Source organism: Ambystoma mexicanum, chromosome 8 (genome assembly GCF_040938575.1).
Source record: "Ambystoma mexicanum isolate Mex_15411 chromosome 8, UKY_AmexF1_1, whole genome shotgun sequence".
Lineage (NCBI taxonomy): Eukaryota > Metazoa > Chordata > Amphibia > Caudata > Ambystomatidae > Ambystoma > Ambystoma mexicanum.
In genome coordinates this window covers 888060931-888079237 of record NC_090929.1, presented here as the reverse complement: position 1 = coordinate 888079237, position 18307 = coordinate 888060931, and positions in this window count along the sequence as shown.

Below are 18307 nucleotides of genomic sequence, written 5' to 3'. Positions count from 1 at the left end.
GAAACTGAACTCAGGTGCGGTATTAGACGCTTTATAAAAAACAATCAAATAAATAAATAAATATGCATTGACCTGCACATGAAGTATATAGTAATATAAATCGATCAATCCTCTGGGAGCAGCAGACAGCGTACTATAGCATGTGTGGTAAGAGTGCAGTCAATCTTTCATTTATGAAGCTCTTTCAGGAAGAGCCTGATGAAGCTGTTCATATCCACAGGTACATTGTATGTCAGGTCGTATACTCGCTCTCTTTGCTGTATTCCCCTACAGCTTTTTCTCTGGGAGAGGTAGCGCTTTCATCCCGATGCCGAAGGGCAAACTGCAGACCACTGAACACACTCTGCCAAGAGCATCACGCATGACTGTTAGGCAGAATCCTATGCAGTTCCCTTGGGGAGCACTACATAAGATTAGGACTACAGGTATATGCAATAAATCCCCTTTGGTATCAGTCTCTACCACACAGATTTAGTTGGTAGCTGTGGCTGAGCAGTCAGACTTATCTCAAGAGGGAGATGAGCAGTATTCAGGGTTTACACAATAGAACTACAGTACCATGGAACAAGGAAACACTGACCAAAGCTTTGTATCAAAAAGAATATATATTTATTTTACACACTCCTAAGTTCAATACACAAATCACTATCCATAAAGCAAGTTAAAACAGTCAAGAAAAGTATACACAACTCCCTGTTGAAATTGTAGACAAGTTTGAGCAAGAGTGAAAACTGAGCAAAGCGGCACAGTTTAAACCAAGCAGAAATGGCACTCTAACAATTTCTCAAAAAGGGAGGGAAAGGACAAGTTATACAGGTTCAGACTCTAAAACACGCCAGCAACACTTCCCAAGTGTATTGTGAACAAGTTAGGCAAGACAGTACTTTCAGCATATGAAATACTTGGTGACAACTGAGCAAAATGGCACTTCACAATATTTAAAAAGGGAAGGAAAGGTGGTTATAAGAGACTTAGGTGCATCAACACATTGCTTGATGAAAAGCAATCTAGAGAAGGCAGTTGTAACAGATTTAGCCAGAGTCAATAGGCCTGTGCCAGAGCCAGTGGTACAAGGCAAAGTGCCCAGGATCAATGGAGTAACTTTGCTGAAAAAGTTGGGGGCGGGGGACATGACATCTGAAGAAAAGGTGCCCCAGCCAAATGAATGGGGACAAAATGGTGTGCCATGAAAGTTGGGGGGGGGCAAACACCCCTGCCCGATTTGAAAAGGCGGTTGCAGAAGGCAAAAGGCAATGTTAGATGATAGGGGCGCCAACCCAGAAGGTAAGTAAAGGATTTAAAACACCTTTAGCAGTACCCAACAAAACGGGAGGCCGGGCAGAACAACGTACCTTTAAAGTGGAAGAGGCTCCTGCGCTGGCGGTAGTTCCTGGCAGTTCCTGCAGTTCGGGAGATCCAGCAGAGGAAGAGAGGCTCTCGTCGTGGAGGAAGGTTCGAGTCACTGCACTGCCCAGGGATGAAGCCAGCTGCGGTGCTGCCAAAATGAAAATAAAAGGTACACTCCTTTAAATCGCGGTCGTGGTAGACGGGTGGCTGGGTATCTGGTCTCCGAGTGCAGGGCACTGGCGATTCGACCAAGGCAGGTCCTGGAAGGCGATTGGCGAACTGGTTGGCCCCACCAGCTCAAGCGAAGAAGACTCTTGCAGGTGAAGATCTTCTCGAGTCATTGGAGAAAAGTGGTGAGGATCTGCAGCGGTGGTTCAGTCATTGCAGATGTCTTCAGGGAAGGGTAGCTATCCCTTCTCTGGTAGTACCCCGGGTTGGGAAGATTTGGGTACCCCTCCACCCTTGGCCTCCCCTCTCCCGGATTAGTTTGGCTGGGCTCAGGGAATTGGGGAAAGAAGGATGGATGATTTTGGGGCTGGAAATCGTCTAACCCCTCTATCCCTCCACTCACAGGCCATGCCCCCCTCCACCTTGCACCTCTACACCATCCTCACTAACCCCTCTATCCTGTCACTCACACACCATGTCCCCCTATTGTTCTCTGAATTTCCAATCAGAGAACAATAATAGACTCAGGTATGACCCAGTCAGCATGGGTGTATTCGCTACATTATTTGAACCAAATAACTAGCATCGTACACTGTTAAATTGAAGTATGCATGTCACGGTGCAAAAGCTACTGACCTCACTTGAATTGACATTGGCTATTAACATACAACAACCGGCCTATGTGCACTGCACAAACCCCAGGGCATACTGATAGAATAATACTATTAGCTCTCTTCTACGTTTTTTTAAAATCAAGAATAATAGTGCTACAAGACACTAATGTGAGTTTATATTTTCTCTTTACTTTTCTTTGTGTTGTTTGTTTCTGCCTGTTTGTCATGTACTTAAAATGTCATCAATATGTGATTCATAATATGTATATATAGAACCCAACAGGGAACTCTTGTATTTGTCAGTAACAGTCCTGAACAAGAGCAAAGCTCTAATAACATGTTGGCTGATTAGCTGTGGCTGATTACTTGTTTTTTCTGATTGACTACTTGTTATCTTCAATCATTACATTTACTGTAAAATACACAATGCATTATTTAATACTTACCAAAACCAGTACATAACTTTGGAATTCTTAAGTGAGAGGTGCATCTTGAGACCTTGTGTGTTTTTTGGTACATTTCAAATTTGGGGCATGCTAGAGAGGCATATCCGCCTGTTTCAATTGCGAATCAGGGTGTTTCACTATCCCTTGTTTGTAGCGCAGAACACTGACTTATTCCCACTATTGTAGATATCCATTGAAAGAGAAGTGGGGTAATTGTGGGAAGGGGTCTAGAGTCATGGGATTGGTGGAAATACTGTGTTCTCCCAATGTGGTTGTCACTGGCCTCAAATGTTTTTTCCCTCCCATGAGATCCTCCCGCTGAGTACCACCCCCAGGAGCACTATCAGTTTGTGTCCTCACCTCCCTGGCCTCATAGGAAGGGGATGCCCCTTCGGAAGAAGTGACGATATTCTGGGATTTGTCACAGTACCTTTAAGTCACATTCATCAAATAAATAATGAAAGCATAGTGGCTTCTTAAATCAATAACACTCTGCATAAATCTGCAAAATACTTAACAATAGCAAGTCTTGCAATTTCTTTATTTGTGAAAAATACCCCCAAAATACACCAAATACCTTATGTGCTGCACACAACCAATAAAGATATAGGGTAAATGTTGTCCATAACAGGGCCTGCAGTAGCGGCCCTGTAGTTGTGGTTAAGTTGCTCAATCCATACGAAGAATACTATTTGGGCAGCTTATAACTTCACCCCCCATGGACGAATCCCCATGTAACTGTGCAGAAAATGGCCCAGTCAGATTGATTCTGTGAAGTTTGGTGAGGTTTCGTTAAGGGGGGGCAAAGTTATCTTATGATATCCCAAAGCCCGTTGCCACATCCCATCTTCAATCGGGGCTCCCATTTCTGTTTCCCATTCCAATCTCAAGTGCTCCAAGTCCTTCCCCACCTTGGTCATCATCATCTCATACAGCCTTGAGACCTCATGCCCGCCCTCCTATATATCATATATTACCCCCGCCGTAGCATCCGGTTCCTCATCTAATGACATTTCAGGCCACATACTACAAATCTTCTGCACCAGTACATGATAAGTGACATATTAGCCTATGTGTAGTCCCGTCTCCCCCCCGAGTCCTTCAAAGGTCATAATAGTCCCGTCTCGCCACATGTCTCCTAGCGTGACCAGTCCCACTGATTCCCAATAGGTCCTAATAATTACTCTCAGCTGCCTGTCCCCCTCCACCAGTGCGACCAACGGTATCTGCAGAACACACGGGAAAGGGTCCCCCATCATCCGGCAGGCTCACCGCCACATATTCCGCCCCAGCAACAGCATTCTAGGGCGCTCCTTCATTTCCGAGCTAGCCACCCAGATAATTTCCCGCAAATAAAAAGGAGTACAGTTCCTCCCAAACAACCTGTGCTCGGGGGTCTCGTCATCCGAGAGCCACTTAGCCACGTATTGCAGTTGTGCCGCAACATAGTAAACCTCAAAATTAGGCAGGTTAATACCGCCTTTCTTGTAGAAGTTCTGCAGCTTCCATAATGCAACTCTATTCCGGGTACCGTGCCATAAAAAGTCCCTGCACATACTATGCAGCTTAACAAAAAACTTCTTAGGTATCATGTATGGGATATTGTTAAAATAATGCAACAGCCTAGGTAAAACCACCATCTTAAGCATAGCACCTCGGCCCATCATCGCCAGGGGCAACCTCTCCCAGAACCTCATGCATTTCCCGATTTTCCCAATAGCTATTTCCGTGTTGCGCCTATGTTCCTCCTCTACCGTGTGATACACATCTATTCCCAGGTAGCGAAAAGAGCTCACTGCCCACGGGACCTGCAACACCGGCAACCCTTCTGCCTGAATTCCCACATAGCTACCCAGCGGGAATATACTAGATTTCTGGGGGTTCACCGCTATACCGGACAGCCTGGCATACCTCTCCATTACCTCCAAAACATATTGAAGATTTTCCTCCGGGTATTTCAGATATAGTAACATATCATCTGCATACAAGGATATAAAATGTCGTTCCCCACCCACCTCTATACCGATTGGGTCATATTGTTGCCTAAGATAGATTGCTAAGGGCTCCAGGGCTAAAATATAAAGCATCGGGGACCAGGGACACCCCTGTCTAGTGCCTCTGCCCAGCCGCCACCTTTCAGACACCACCGAACCCGTTCGAACTCTAGCCAGCGGTTCATTGTATAGTATCTTAGCCCATCTGATATAGCCTCGCCCCACTCCATATCCTGCTAGGGCCGCCAGCACCCATGGCCACTTAACCGAGTCGAACGCCTTAACTGCGTCCAGTGCCACAATCGCCATTTCGCCATTGTTATTGCACCCCCATTCGACCACTCGATGGAGCCGTCTGTGATTGTGGGTGATGTTCCTGCTCGGGACATAGCCCGTCTGGTCTGGGTGAATTAACTTGCCGATTACTTTTCGCATTCTGTTGGCCAGGACAGCCATCAGTATCTTACTGTCCTGGTTCAACATCGACAAGGGCCTGTAGGAGCCGCAATCTCGTCCCGATTTATTGGGCTTGGGGAGCGGTATTATAATCGCCTCCCTAAGTGATTCTGGCAACCGTCCCACCTCCCACGCCTCGTTGAGCATTTCCAGCATGGGGGGGAGCACTTCCTCCTCATACACCTTATAGAATTCGCTGGGGAACCCGTCTGCACCTGGAGCCTTGCTAGTGGGTAACTGCCTTACGACCCCCTTAAGTTCCTCCAAAGTAATCGGTGCATCCAGCTCTTCTCTCTCCTCGTCGCTAACTTGGGGCAGGCCAATATCTTCCAGTACCTCATTTATCTCCTCATTGCTGCCCCCCTCTTCGTCCTCATACAGCACCTTATAATATTCGGCAAATGCCCTATTAACACCTTCTTGGGTGTCTACCTTGACGCCCTCTGCATTGGTCACAGTCCGAATCGGAGATCTAGGGGTCTCGCTCTTATACAACCACGCTAGGAGCCGGCCCGTTTTATCTCCCCCTGCATGCTGCCTCTCTACATACTTTTTGTAATTAAGGTTACAGAGCCTATCCCAGTATTCCGCGCACTGCTGCTGCAATCTGAGCACTACTTCTGTATCAGCCGTGCCCCCTCCCAACTCTCTTTCCAGCTCGATTTCGGCTTGATGCAGGTCAGCTAGAACTCCACCCATCAGTCCCTTCGACTTCGCAATGGCAGCCCCCCGCATCACAACCTTGAACGCCTCCCATAAAGTACCCGCAGACTTTACGCTCCCAGTATTCACCTCGAAATAGGCAACAATCTCCTCTCTCATATCCTCTCTGAAAACTGGGTCTTTAAGCGCCTCCACTCGGAGGCGCCACGTCGGTATTCGCGCCCTCGGGGGGCAATACTGCCACCCTAGGACCAAAGGAGAGTGATCCGATAGGACTCTCGCTTTATAATCTATATGGGTGCTCTCAGTGGCTACGTCTGGAGTGGCAAAGATATAATCAAGCCTCGTGTGCAGTTGATGCGGAGCCGAGTAGTTCGAGTATTGCCTTTCACCGGGGTGTCTCGTTCTCCACACGTCTACCAGGCCAAAGTCATCCAGCAGCGCCTGCAATACTTTAGCCGCCGGGTTGGGCCTGTCTGTCCTATCATCCGACCTATCTACCCTAGGATTCAATACACAATTAAAATCCCCCCCCCAGATCATCGCACCGCCCATACACGCACTCAATTTGGTACACAGCGTCCTAAAGTATGCCGCCGTATTTTGGTTAGGGGCATATGTATTAACAATGCACACTTCTTTGTTCTCTATCAGCCCCCTCAACATTACCAACCTCCCATCCTCATCCACCTCTTCTTCCATCAGCTTAAATGGGACATGCGGAGCCACCCAGACCAGAACCCCCCTTGCATAGGCAGAGTACGATGTACCCACCACAGTTCCTCTCCATTTCCTCCCAACAAGCTCCACTTTCTCTCGCGTCAGGTGCGTCTCCTGTAACAGAGCGACGTCTATCTTATGTCGCTTCAAATATAGCATGACCTTATTTCGCTTCAAATAACTGTTGAGCCCTCTCACATTCCAAGTTAATATCTTAAGGTCCCCCATGGTTCATCGGTAGTTTCCCCTTCCCCCTTCTAGTCAGCCCACCCTCCCACACCAAACAGACTCCTGGTTTTAGTTCTTCCCAAAGGCTCATATTTAAACTTGAACGCCCAAAACTCCCCGTCCCCTCCCTTAACCCAAATATACCAAACCACTGCACACAACCCCCGTCCTCCCCCCGCCCCACCTCACCCCAAAAAGTGCCCAGCTCCATCCCTGGATCTCAGGCTCCCCCGCGTTTGGACCGCCCCTGGAACCCCAGGTCAAGACCCCAGCAGGGTGTCACCACACTATTGGTGACCTAACTAATCTCTAAATGGGGGTATGCAGAGTAGCTCTGCCAGGCTCTTAATAAAGCAACAATCACAGTGCTCAGTCTCATTGTCTATGGTCTCAGGTTTTACCGGCCGCCGGGCCACATCACTGACTATAATCTAGTCCCATAGTTCCATGCTGCCCTCAGTGCAGGTGCGCCCGCTGCCGATTACTTATCTGCGCCATCTCCTCCTTTCGCCTGGACGTCCGATTCCTGCGGGCTTCCTACCATATCAAGCCATCCCATGGCATCGTTCGGGGAATCAAAAAATAGAGTTCTGTTCTTGTAAAAGACTTTCAATTTTGCCAGGTAAAGCAACATGTATTTACGGCCCGCTTCTCGCAATCTCCTCTTGACCACTCCAAAATTCAACCGACTTCGCTGCACCATCAGGGTATAGTCCGGGTAGGCCGTTATATTCGCCGCTCCTCTTTGGATTGTCCCTCCCTTGCGGAAGTGCTCCAGTATCCTTTCCCTGTCCCGATAGTTTAGGATCTTGGCAATCACTGGCCTAGGCGGGTTACCTGGCGGCGGCTTCCTCACCAGAGCTCTGTGCGCCCTCTCAACCGCAAACCCTTGAGACAGCACCCCTCCAGGTATTTCCTGCAGCAACATAGATTCGATGAACTCCGTGGGGTTGTGCCCTTCTGCACCCTCCGGTATACCCACAATACGAATGTTATTTCTCCGGGCGCGTCCTTCTGCTTCCTCCGCCCTGTTCTCCAAATTGCCCACCCGCTGCACCAGGGCGTGTAGTTCAGACTTGTGCGATGCACAATCCGCCGTGTTAGGGCCCACCTCTTTCTCTAGGTTATCCGTGCGTTCCGCCAGGGCCCGGACGTCCTGCCGCAGAAGGTTCACCTCTTCCTGCACCTCTCCTACCTTGCGGTCCAGTGCTGTCTTCAATTCAGTCACAGCCAGTTCCAGCTTCGTCTCCCAGGCCAACTTAAGATCTGCGATCGCAGCCAGGACCTCCTGATTCGCGCTCGTGCCCGCGATGCCACACACGGGGGGCTTGTCTTTACCCCTGGCCCCCTCTGGGCCCGGCAGGGTCCTGGCGTATTCATCCAGCGTAGGCTGCTTCGCCTTCGTTCTCGGAGGCTTATTTGACATGGCGCTACCACTAAAGGACATAGGCAGCCCTGCCACTTGTGGACCGCTGTTCCAACAGGTGTAACCCGCTACAGTTTCACGTGTCTAGGGGGGACACCTTAGAGAAATTCCGGGTCCCGCTCCCAATCACAGCAGAGGGTTATGCGCTCCCGCTTGATCACAAGAGCCACCTCTACTGTTCCTTTGTGCTTCCCCGAGGGTGTCCCTTAGCACGTGTCTGTGCCCCTGATGGGTAACTGTCACACTTGTGTGCCCCAGTGTCGATCGTCAGGCCGCCACCATTCAGTCCAGAGGTCCGCCCTATGCAAGGCGCACCCTACAGCTGACTCATAGCACTTTGGCTATATGATTGGGCTGCACATCCAATAGGCACTTTGTGGTGCCCCCAGGGTCCACCCCAGCGGATAGCCCATGTGTGTGCCAAGAGGTATTGCGGCACAGGGCAAAATGGTGTCAATTAGCTGCTTCCTGAGTGCAGCACACCTCAATGCGTGCCAACTTGCTTGTGCGGGCGTTCAGTGCACAATTGCCATCCCGCTGTTGTCTTGTCCCCGCTCCAGAGACCGGGCGTCTCTTCGAGGCTTTTCCATGTTTATATTCTTACAAATGTCACAGGAGACTGGGGCGTATTACTCTGAGGCTTCTCACCCTGTTTGTTCCCTTTGAAGTGTCACGGGAGACCGGGGCGACTCTTTAAGGATTTTTGCACTGTTCGTTCTCTTTGAAGTGTCACAGGAGATTAGCGAGCGGGCGCCTCGGTCTCGGCTCCAGCCCTTGGCAGTCCTCTCGGGGCCGCCTCTCCTGCCGTCGGGCCGCGGGGATCGCTTTGTCTTCTTGGCTCCCGCGCGGTCCTAGCGCCTGCAGCCTCTCCGTGTCTCTCTGCCCGCGGGGATATTACTCACTGTTCTAGGCAACGGGCAGCTCCCAGCTCCCGGACACTCCAGCGACACCCCAGCGTGCGCCCTCACAGCTCTACAGGCGCTTCAGTCCATCTCCCGGTCGCGCCGCCGACGCTTCGGCGGTGACTTCTTCTCCACCACGGCGGGTCGCCATCTTGTGTTTCTCGTCCCCCGTGTCCACCATACTCCGCGCGCCTCCAGCGAGTTTCCTCCGGGTGTCGCGCCCGCTCAACAGGAGCACTGAGTGATCGCAGCATATTCATAAGCAAATGCTTATGTTTTTGCGCCCGCCAGTCCAGTGCAACTGAACTTTATTCCAGGATCAATGTAGGATCGCCACAAGCCCGACGAGAAGCACGACCGCTCACATGGCTTCGTAGCCACGCCCCCCACACATATTTGAACAATTCATTGGATTATCTTAATTTTTCTTAAAAATTGCACAACTGTAATTAATAAGGATTTGGGTCTGCCTACCTGCGAACAAGACATCTCTATTGAACACCTATGAAGAGTTATAAAATTCAGTTCTAATTCCCAGGCTCCATGGAATGCCCATGTGGAATTTTCTATGTGGGCAAAAAAACGAGAAAGGTGAAAAAGAGGTGGAACTAACATAAAAGCAACATAAGAACCAACAATGTTAGATCATCAGTTGCTAGACATTTCAATGAAAACCGACAAACTTTTGCACAACTTAAAGTGATTATCGTGGATGTAGTCAAAAATGCACATTGGGGCAGAAACCATGCAAAACGTATGGATCAAAGAGAGATTTCCTGAATTGAAACTTTGAACAGTCCAACCCCTGATGGTATGATTAAGGAGTTAACTTTAGGCTCCTTTATTTAAAACTGTAATTTGGATAATGCATTAGTCAGGGCACACTACTGTAATATACAGAACTATGTACCCTAAATGTAGTGTGAAGGTTTATACTTACCAAATGACTGTAACAATAAGTATAATTATGTAGAAAGTACCGGGGAAGAATTGAACTAACATTTGGAATATATACGCTGTAGAACTAATCACAGAGTACATACATTGGTGTATTTCAACAGCTTTTTCAATCAGTTGTGTTAACTTTACAGCCTACATTTGGTAGAATACATGACCTTAGATTGATACTTAGATTGTGAGCATGTTCCATATAACAAGCACATGGATCATGGATTGCCCAATAAGTAACCTCAATTATGACCATGGAGCTGATTGTAGTATTTCTGCAATAAACAAATCATCATGTAGTTTACAATTACATTCAATATACTTATAGAGTTGAGTCACACTCTTACAATTTGGAATAATATTTCAAATTAGATTTACTATTAAGAGAAATAATTGTGCCACACTTGTGGAAATAAATCATGATGCAATTTGTATTTGCATTAGACATACAAATATAGCTCGACTGAACTCTTAGGAACCACATTAAAGTTTCCTAGGATGAGGATGATTACAGATGGTACATTGCCCACAAAATGGGCCCAACATCACGAAACAGTAAATTAACATGTGATGTCATCACGTTTAAACGTGATGACGCACATAAACAGAAGGCAGCCATTTTGGGACCGCGTTTTTTACTGCTCCGCTGAAAGAATGGGAAACACACATGCCTGATCGGCGAGATAATTCCAGAAATAAAATTCTAAATTGCAGTCACTCTAGGACTGAATGTGCTATATTGGGGCCAATTGCAGTTCACTAACATGAGGTCTTGATCTGTGTTTACAGATTAGGATACTTTCAACATACACACCCTTTTGAATGCGCATCTATTAGGTAAGAACCTAAGATAACAATTATTGACAAAGGATTCTAAAGCATATTATATAACCATTTGTGAATCACTAAAGGTGTAGATGGGACCCTAAGACTTCATTATAAATATGTATCCACAGCACACAGATCCGGTGCCATACCTTCAAATCTAAACAGACGTCGTGACAAAACATCTAATATGTAAGAGCCCACGTCATTGGTTACAAACTATGCACATTAGAAAATATACGCAACATATGTGATTAATAGTAGTCTCCTTTACCAGATCCACAAGAAGAGATCTGAAACAAACACCTAGGGTGTGTATTCTGAAGCAACTAGCCTTCATATTGACTTAATTCAACATAGAGCAGTGTACTCTCTTCAAGCACGCACAGGTATAATTTATTCGAACCATTATGGTTTTTGTAATATAATAAGGTCCATTTTGAGGCCCAGATGTGTATCATTTTAGTTTTTGATAAGATATAGTCCATTTCACTGTTTATTCTCCTACTTACAGGAGGTTGCAGGTTTTGTAAAAAAACAAAGACATAAGGATGATAGGAATTCAGCAATATACTTTCTACAATTATGTATGATTCAAGAGGATCATCCAGGTGATTATTGATAGGATGCATGACAGAATACCATTGATACTAACAAAATAGGAGGTTGAAAACTAATCGTTGACTTCTGTATATAATTATCTCTAGATAAGAAAAATTGAATAGCATCATATTAAACTAAGAGCTACTGATGAAGAGAACGCGTTGAACAGATATCCAAGATAATGGAATACCACAGTTACAACAAATCCAACTTTTTTATTGAAATGGATAGAATTTCATAAGAATCCATTGGACGTATTAATGTGGTCTATAATCTGGAGATGAAAAAATAACAATAATTCTTTAACTATGAAATTGACTTTTCTTTTATATATATTACAAATCTATGCAAATTTTGTGAATTCTGTGATATGCTAAAAAACTGAAATTTATGTTGAATATGTGATGTAAGGTTATTCATATGTGAGTTATTTCACAAGAACAGTAAATCATCACACATTTTTACTATCAAATAACCTTGTATCATTGTTTTTACACTGGGAATAACATATCAAACTTTTGGGTGTGCAAGGGACGGGAGAGTTCCATAAGAGTGTGGACATCTGTTGCTTTTTCATTTTGAATGCCACCTAGTGTCAGGTTTGGTTATTCTCCCTTGCACCCCTCTACTTATTTTTTAATCTTAAAAAATGAACGAATTTTAGGAGTGCTCCTTAGCTTCTGTAGAATATAGGTTTGTTGTCTATCCCATGACAACAGGGAGTGACGAAATAGTCTGGGTAGCACCCGCGCCAAAGGTTGAAAGGACATGTCTTTTTCAAAAATTTATAACATAGCAGAAAAACACGCAACTTCACTTGCATTTGATGAGAAAGAAGCAGATCACATTCTAGGATTGATTAAGGAAATTGAAAGTAGTATACCAACAACATATAATCCAGAAAAATGTATAACACAATTGGAGAGAGTCAAGAGGAGAGAAATATCACAGAAACTCAATGCAATAACACTGGCACAGTACTATTGGGCCCAAAGGATCTCACGTGGATCCCAAGTGGCTTAAGAGTATATTTGAGACCAACACTGTGTAAAGACAACCCTGAATTCATAAAACGTGGGAGCAGATTTCAAACAAATGCTCATTAGATTTAATTCTCCTGACTATAGAGGAGTTCTCAAAGTCAGTCAATGGTCTAGACAAAGAGATTGAAGAATTTACTGAACAACTGGTTACCTTTAAAAGTACTGAAGAATTAAAAACAATTTTGGACAAAATAAACAACACCCTTGAAAATGATAAAAAAAGATATTGAGCATAGAAATGTATGGAAATTCCGAAGAGACACCTTGGATTATTCTCAAGACATTGTCTACATATGGCAAGGGCATTACAATCAGATAAGACCAACACAGAATAGGAGACCACCACCCAACCCTAAAACACCTACTCAGGACGAAAGCGAAACTAGCAGTGAAGTCCACCCAGCAGTGGGGAAGAAAATAGAACCTCGAAAAATTGATCCCAAAGAACATCGGTTTTGCACACATCACAAGAAGCTACAACCTCTAACCTCTAACGCCCAACCAATCTCTTCTGCTTTTTTAGAAAAAAGACAACTTGAAGAGGCAACAAGAAGCCTAAGATCGAAAAGCAAAGTGAACAGCTAGTTGTCAACATTTCTTCAAAGAATTTTGCAAAAGGACCAATTGGATGTACTTAATCTAGGTTTGTCTTTCATTGCAACACAGAACTCAAATCTGTTGATTTGCATAGACTAACAAGGAAAATGTGATTGAAGGTATTTTTTGATTCACAACCTTTAATTTTGTCTCGAACTGCTGAACAGAAGTATCTTGAAATAAAACCTAAAAGCTATTTCGACCCCCAGGTGAACAATATAGCCATTAAAATATTTGAAAAACAGATGTTAAATCATGATACAATTTTTATTTGCATTGGACATACAAATATAGCTCTATTCAACTCTTAGGAACCACATTAAAGTTTCCTAAAATGAGGATGATTACAGATGGTACATTATCCGCAAAACGGGGCCCACATCACAAAATATTAAATTAACATGTGACTCATCACGTTTAAACGTGATGATAAACGTAAACAAAAGGTGGACATTTTGGGAGTGCTTTTTAGTGGCTCCACTGAAAGAATGGGAAACATACACACCTGATCCTCGAGGTAAGTGCAGAAATAAAATTCTAAATTGCAGCCACTCTAGGACTGAATGTGCTATATTGGGGCCAATTGCAGTTCACTAACATGAGGTCTTGATCTGTGTTTACAGATTAGGAGCCTTTCAACATACAGACACTTATGAATGCGCATCTATTAGGTAAGAACCTAAGATAACATTTATTGACAAAGGATTCTAAGGTATATAATAGAAGGTTCCATGTGTTAATATCCCTGCAAACATATTGCCATACAAAAATATTGCCATATTTTTGCGGCGATATTAAGGCATGCAACCTGCAGGGGACACCCCCACAACCCCAGCATTATTTTTAATGGAGCGGTTGACACCCCGCTCCCAAAAACCCCAAAATATCACCTCTGACCTTTCCAGACGACCATATATACGGCGATATTTTTGGTGTGGATAATATGTAGTGATACCTAATATAACCATGTGTGAATCACTAAAGGTGTAGATGGGACCCTAAGATCTCATTATAAATATGTATCCACAGGACACAGATCCGGTGCCATACCTTCAAGTCTAAATAGTCAGTGGGGACTAAACATCTAATAGGTGGAAGCCCACGTCATTGGTTACAAACTATGCACATTAGAAAATATACGCAACATATGTGATTAATAGTAGTCTCCTTTAGCAGATCCACAAGAAGAGATCTGAAACAAACACAAGAGATGTGTATTCTGAAATAGCTAAACTTCATATTGACTTGATTCAACATAGAGCAGCGTATTCTCTTCAAGCACGCATAGGTATACTTTATTGAAACCATTCTGTTTTTTTGCAATATAATAAGGTCCATTTTGAGGCCCAGATTTGTATCATTTTAGTTTTTGATAAGATATAGCCCTTTTCACTTTTTTAGTAATCACAATTCTCCTACTTACAGGAGGTTGCAGGTTCTGTAAAAGACACCAAGAGATAAGGAAGATAGGAATTCTTCAATATCCTTTTTACAAATACGTATGATTTAAGAGCATCATCTAGGCGATTATTGGTAGGATGCATGACAGAATACCATTGATATTATTAAAATAAGAAGTTGAAAACTAATAGTTGACTTCTGTATATTACTATCTCTAGATAAGAAAAATTGAATAGCGTCATATTGAACTAAGAGCTTCTGATGAAGGGAACAAATTCCCGAAACACGTTGAGCAGATATCCAAGACAATAGAATACTACAGTTACAAAAAATCCAACATCTTATTCAAATGGATAGAATTTGATAACACTACATTGGACATATTACTGCTGTCTATAATCTGGAGATGAAAAAACAACAATAATTGTATAACTATGAACTATGTATAACTATGAAATTGACTCTTTCTTTTATGTATATTACAATTCTGTGATATTCTATCAAACTGAAACTTATGTTGAATATATGATGTAAGATTATTCATATGTCAGATATTTCACAAGAACAGTAAAATCATCATTAGTTTTTACTATCAAATAACCTTGTATTATTGTTTTTACACTGGGAATAACACATCAAACCTTTTTTGTAGTTGTATAACACATATTGGGTTTGCGAGGGACGGGAGAGTTCCACAAGAGTGTGGACATCTGTTGCTTTTTCATTTTAAATACCACCTAGTATCAGGTTTGGTTAATCTCCCTTGCACCACCTACTTATTTTTTAATCTTAAAAAACTAACGAATTTTAGCAGTGCTCCATGGCTTCTGTAGGTTAAAGGCTTATACAATGTAATACCAGAGGTTTTCACCATTTAAAAATGTTGATTTGTGTACACATATGCAAAACAATTCCTTGATGTCTTTTAGCATTGAACAAGTGATCATCAAGTGTTTTAGGGTTAGTTACATCTTGGCAAAAACGACATATTGCACTTTACAATTGCCCTCTGGATACTTCTGCAAAGATCCCTTTTTTGGACTCAAGACATTAATCTATCCATGGTCTACATTTTAATTTTTTCTCACTTGACCTGGATTTGCTAACAAGACTTCGAGGGTTACCTCACATTTTACCATTATAGACTCACTATTAGAGTACATTACATAGACTCACATTATAGCAAAAAAAAGCTCTCCTTGCGTACTCTCCAGCTGCCTCCCCATTGGGGCATACAACATGTTTGGTTCACTTACGAGCAATTTTCGATCCAATAACAAGATCCTCAATTGCACAAGGCAAGCCAATTAGTTCAAACCCAGTTCAAAACAGAGCATGGTAATTGGTACACAAGTTGGTAGGGACAATGCTCTCCTCCAAATCAATCCCTCCAATTCACTCAGCTCCATTTTCTCATGTCCACCAGAAACCTCCAGTCCATATAATAACAATGGGACAACCTTACATGTAAAAAACAGTCAGTGGCCACAAAGTAAAATGACAATATTTGTTCCTAATATAATACATGTGTCCAGCATACTGTTTACCTTTGGCCCACACTACATCTTTCCTGCAACCATGCTCTGATGGCCTAACAAGCATACATCCCAAGTGTTTCACTGTCGGAAGAACTGATAATCTGGTTGACCCCAATATCCATTTGAATCGCGTTGGCTTGTGTTTCCTGAACATTACATTAGATTTATTCGGATTTACCATCAAACTATTCACTTTTAAATAATCTTCAACACAGTTCAGAAGCCTCTGTAGACCTATTGGGGTCCTGTCCAACAACAACATGCCATCTGCATATGCCACCCAAAAGCAGTGTTCTCCCATTATCCTTAGAGGCACAAATGATGCTTCCTCCAAAGACTCACTCAGGTCTGCAAGATATAAGTTGAAGAAGCAGGGGGCCAATACCCACCTCTGCTTCAAACCACTGTCTGTTTGTATGGGTCAGACACCTCTTCCATTGTGCTTAGTCTCACCTTAACCCCAGTGTCACTGTGTAGTTGAATCAGAATATCCAAGGGGTGTTTAGGGGGGCCCCACCACAGACATTTTGCCCAGAGCCTTGCTCTGTCTACCTTATGAAAAGAAAGACTCAGGTCAACACTGTCCGCGTGTAGAGGGTCCTTTCCCTCAACGGTAGCCTGATCAATTAGGGATTAAATGAATAAGCCACTGGCAACCGTACCTGTGGCCCTCCTGAAGCCTCTTTGGAACCTGGATAATCTTCCGGTAGCAGTAATCCACTGTTAAATACTTTTTAAGATGCATATAGCAAACATTTTGCTCTCTACATCCAGTAGAGCAATTGGACGGTAACTCAGTGGCTCTGAGCGGCTCCCGTTCTTAAAAATGGCCACACTTATAGAAGTATTCCAAGATGTTGGTCAAGTTTTGGGGTTTAAAATATTTTGGAACAGAATGTGCAACATCAAAGCCCAAACATCAGGGTCACAATTCTTTACAAGTTACATAGGCCTGTTTGACCTGGATCCTGGGAATTAGAACTGAGTTTTATAAATCTACATAGGTGTTCAATAAAGATGTCTAGTTCCCAACAGTCGTTACAAACAAAGCTAAGAACTTTGAAGTTAACTTTTTTATATAACTCTACAAAGTATGAAACCCAAGACTCTTCGGGCACAGAATTCATCATATCCATCTTGACTTTCCCATTTCTATTGTTAATGAGGGTCCAAAAATGTTAACTAGTTTTCTTCCGAATGCCTTCTAACATCAATTCCCCATCTCTTTGTATTAACCAATACCTATGACTTTTAACCCACATTTTTGAAGTATTGCCTTTCTTTTTTAATTAGGGCATCTTTTTCCATTTCACAAATTATCCCTAAGCACAATTCCAAAATTCTTCTGTGCATTTGATTTTTTCTTAACTGGACCTCCTTTACATAGGGGTGAAGGTGATTTGATCGAATAGGGATTTCAGAATTTACATTGGATATGGACATTACAAATGTTGGAAAACGTTCTACAGTCAATTCCCTAAATGTATTAGACAATGTTGTAGAATGCCAGAAGTCCCCAATAAGCCTATTAAAGTTCGCCAGACTCTTTGGGTTCCAACTGACTCTTTTATTTTGATGTTTCAGTACAATATTTCTGCAACTTGTCATTTCAGGACAATTGATTGCAATATTAAGGTACAGAACCAGAATATCATGATCACTGGACGCAGTGTTTACCAGCGCAAGGGGGCTCGACTCAAAGAACAGACCTTCTCCTCCTCCCCTGTCTGTATGTGCCTGTTTGCTTGAATGTTGTACCTAGTTGCTCCCCCATCCCCTGTCTGTTTGTGCCTTTCTGCTAGAAAGTAATACCTAGCTGTCGCCTCTCTCCTGTCTGTTTGTGCCTGTCTGTTTGTGCCTGTCTGCTTGAAAGTCGTACCTAGATGTTCCCCCTCTCCTGTCCTTATGTGCCTGTTTGCTTTAAAGTCTCTCACACTGTCCATTCCCCTTCCTCTTCATATCACAGTTGCAATGCCTTTTTTTGCTTCAACTATACCCGCATTGCCTAAAGTCTGATCATGATGCCACTTGATGTTAACCATCACCTCCTTTTGCTAATGCCTTGAATTGACTTTTAACGTACTTTGGCTCACCCATCCTGAACCTTGTCATTCTCATGCTGGACCTTTTGGATCACCACTTAATAACAATGAGTTTGAATCATGTTTGGGCCTATCATCGACTTTGCATCATGGCATGGTCCTGCAGGACTCTTCATCACATGTGTTTCTGTTTTGACTCTTGTATAATGGCGGTGTTCATTCCATCTGTTGAGGTCTCCTTAACACATAATTTTGCCTGCTTTTCTTCTGCTCACCCTACTTACTGTCTCTGTTTTCTTCCTTTCACTTGCCTACCTTCTCTCCTCTCCCCCCTCCCTCACCATAA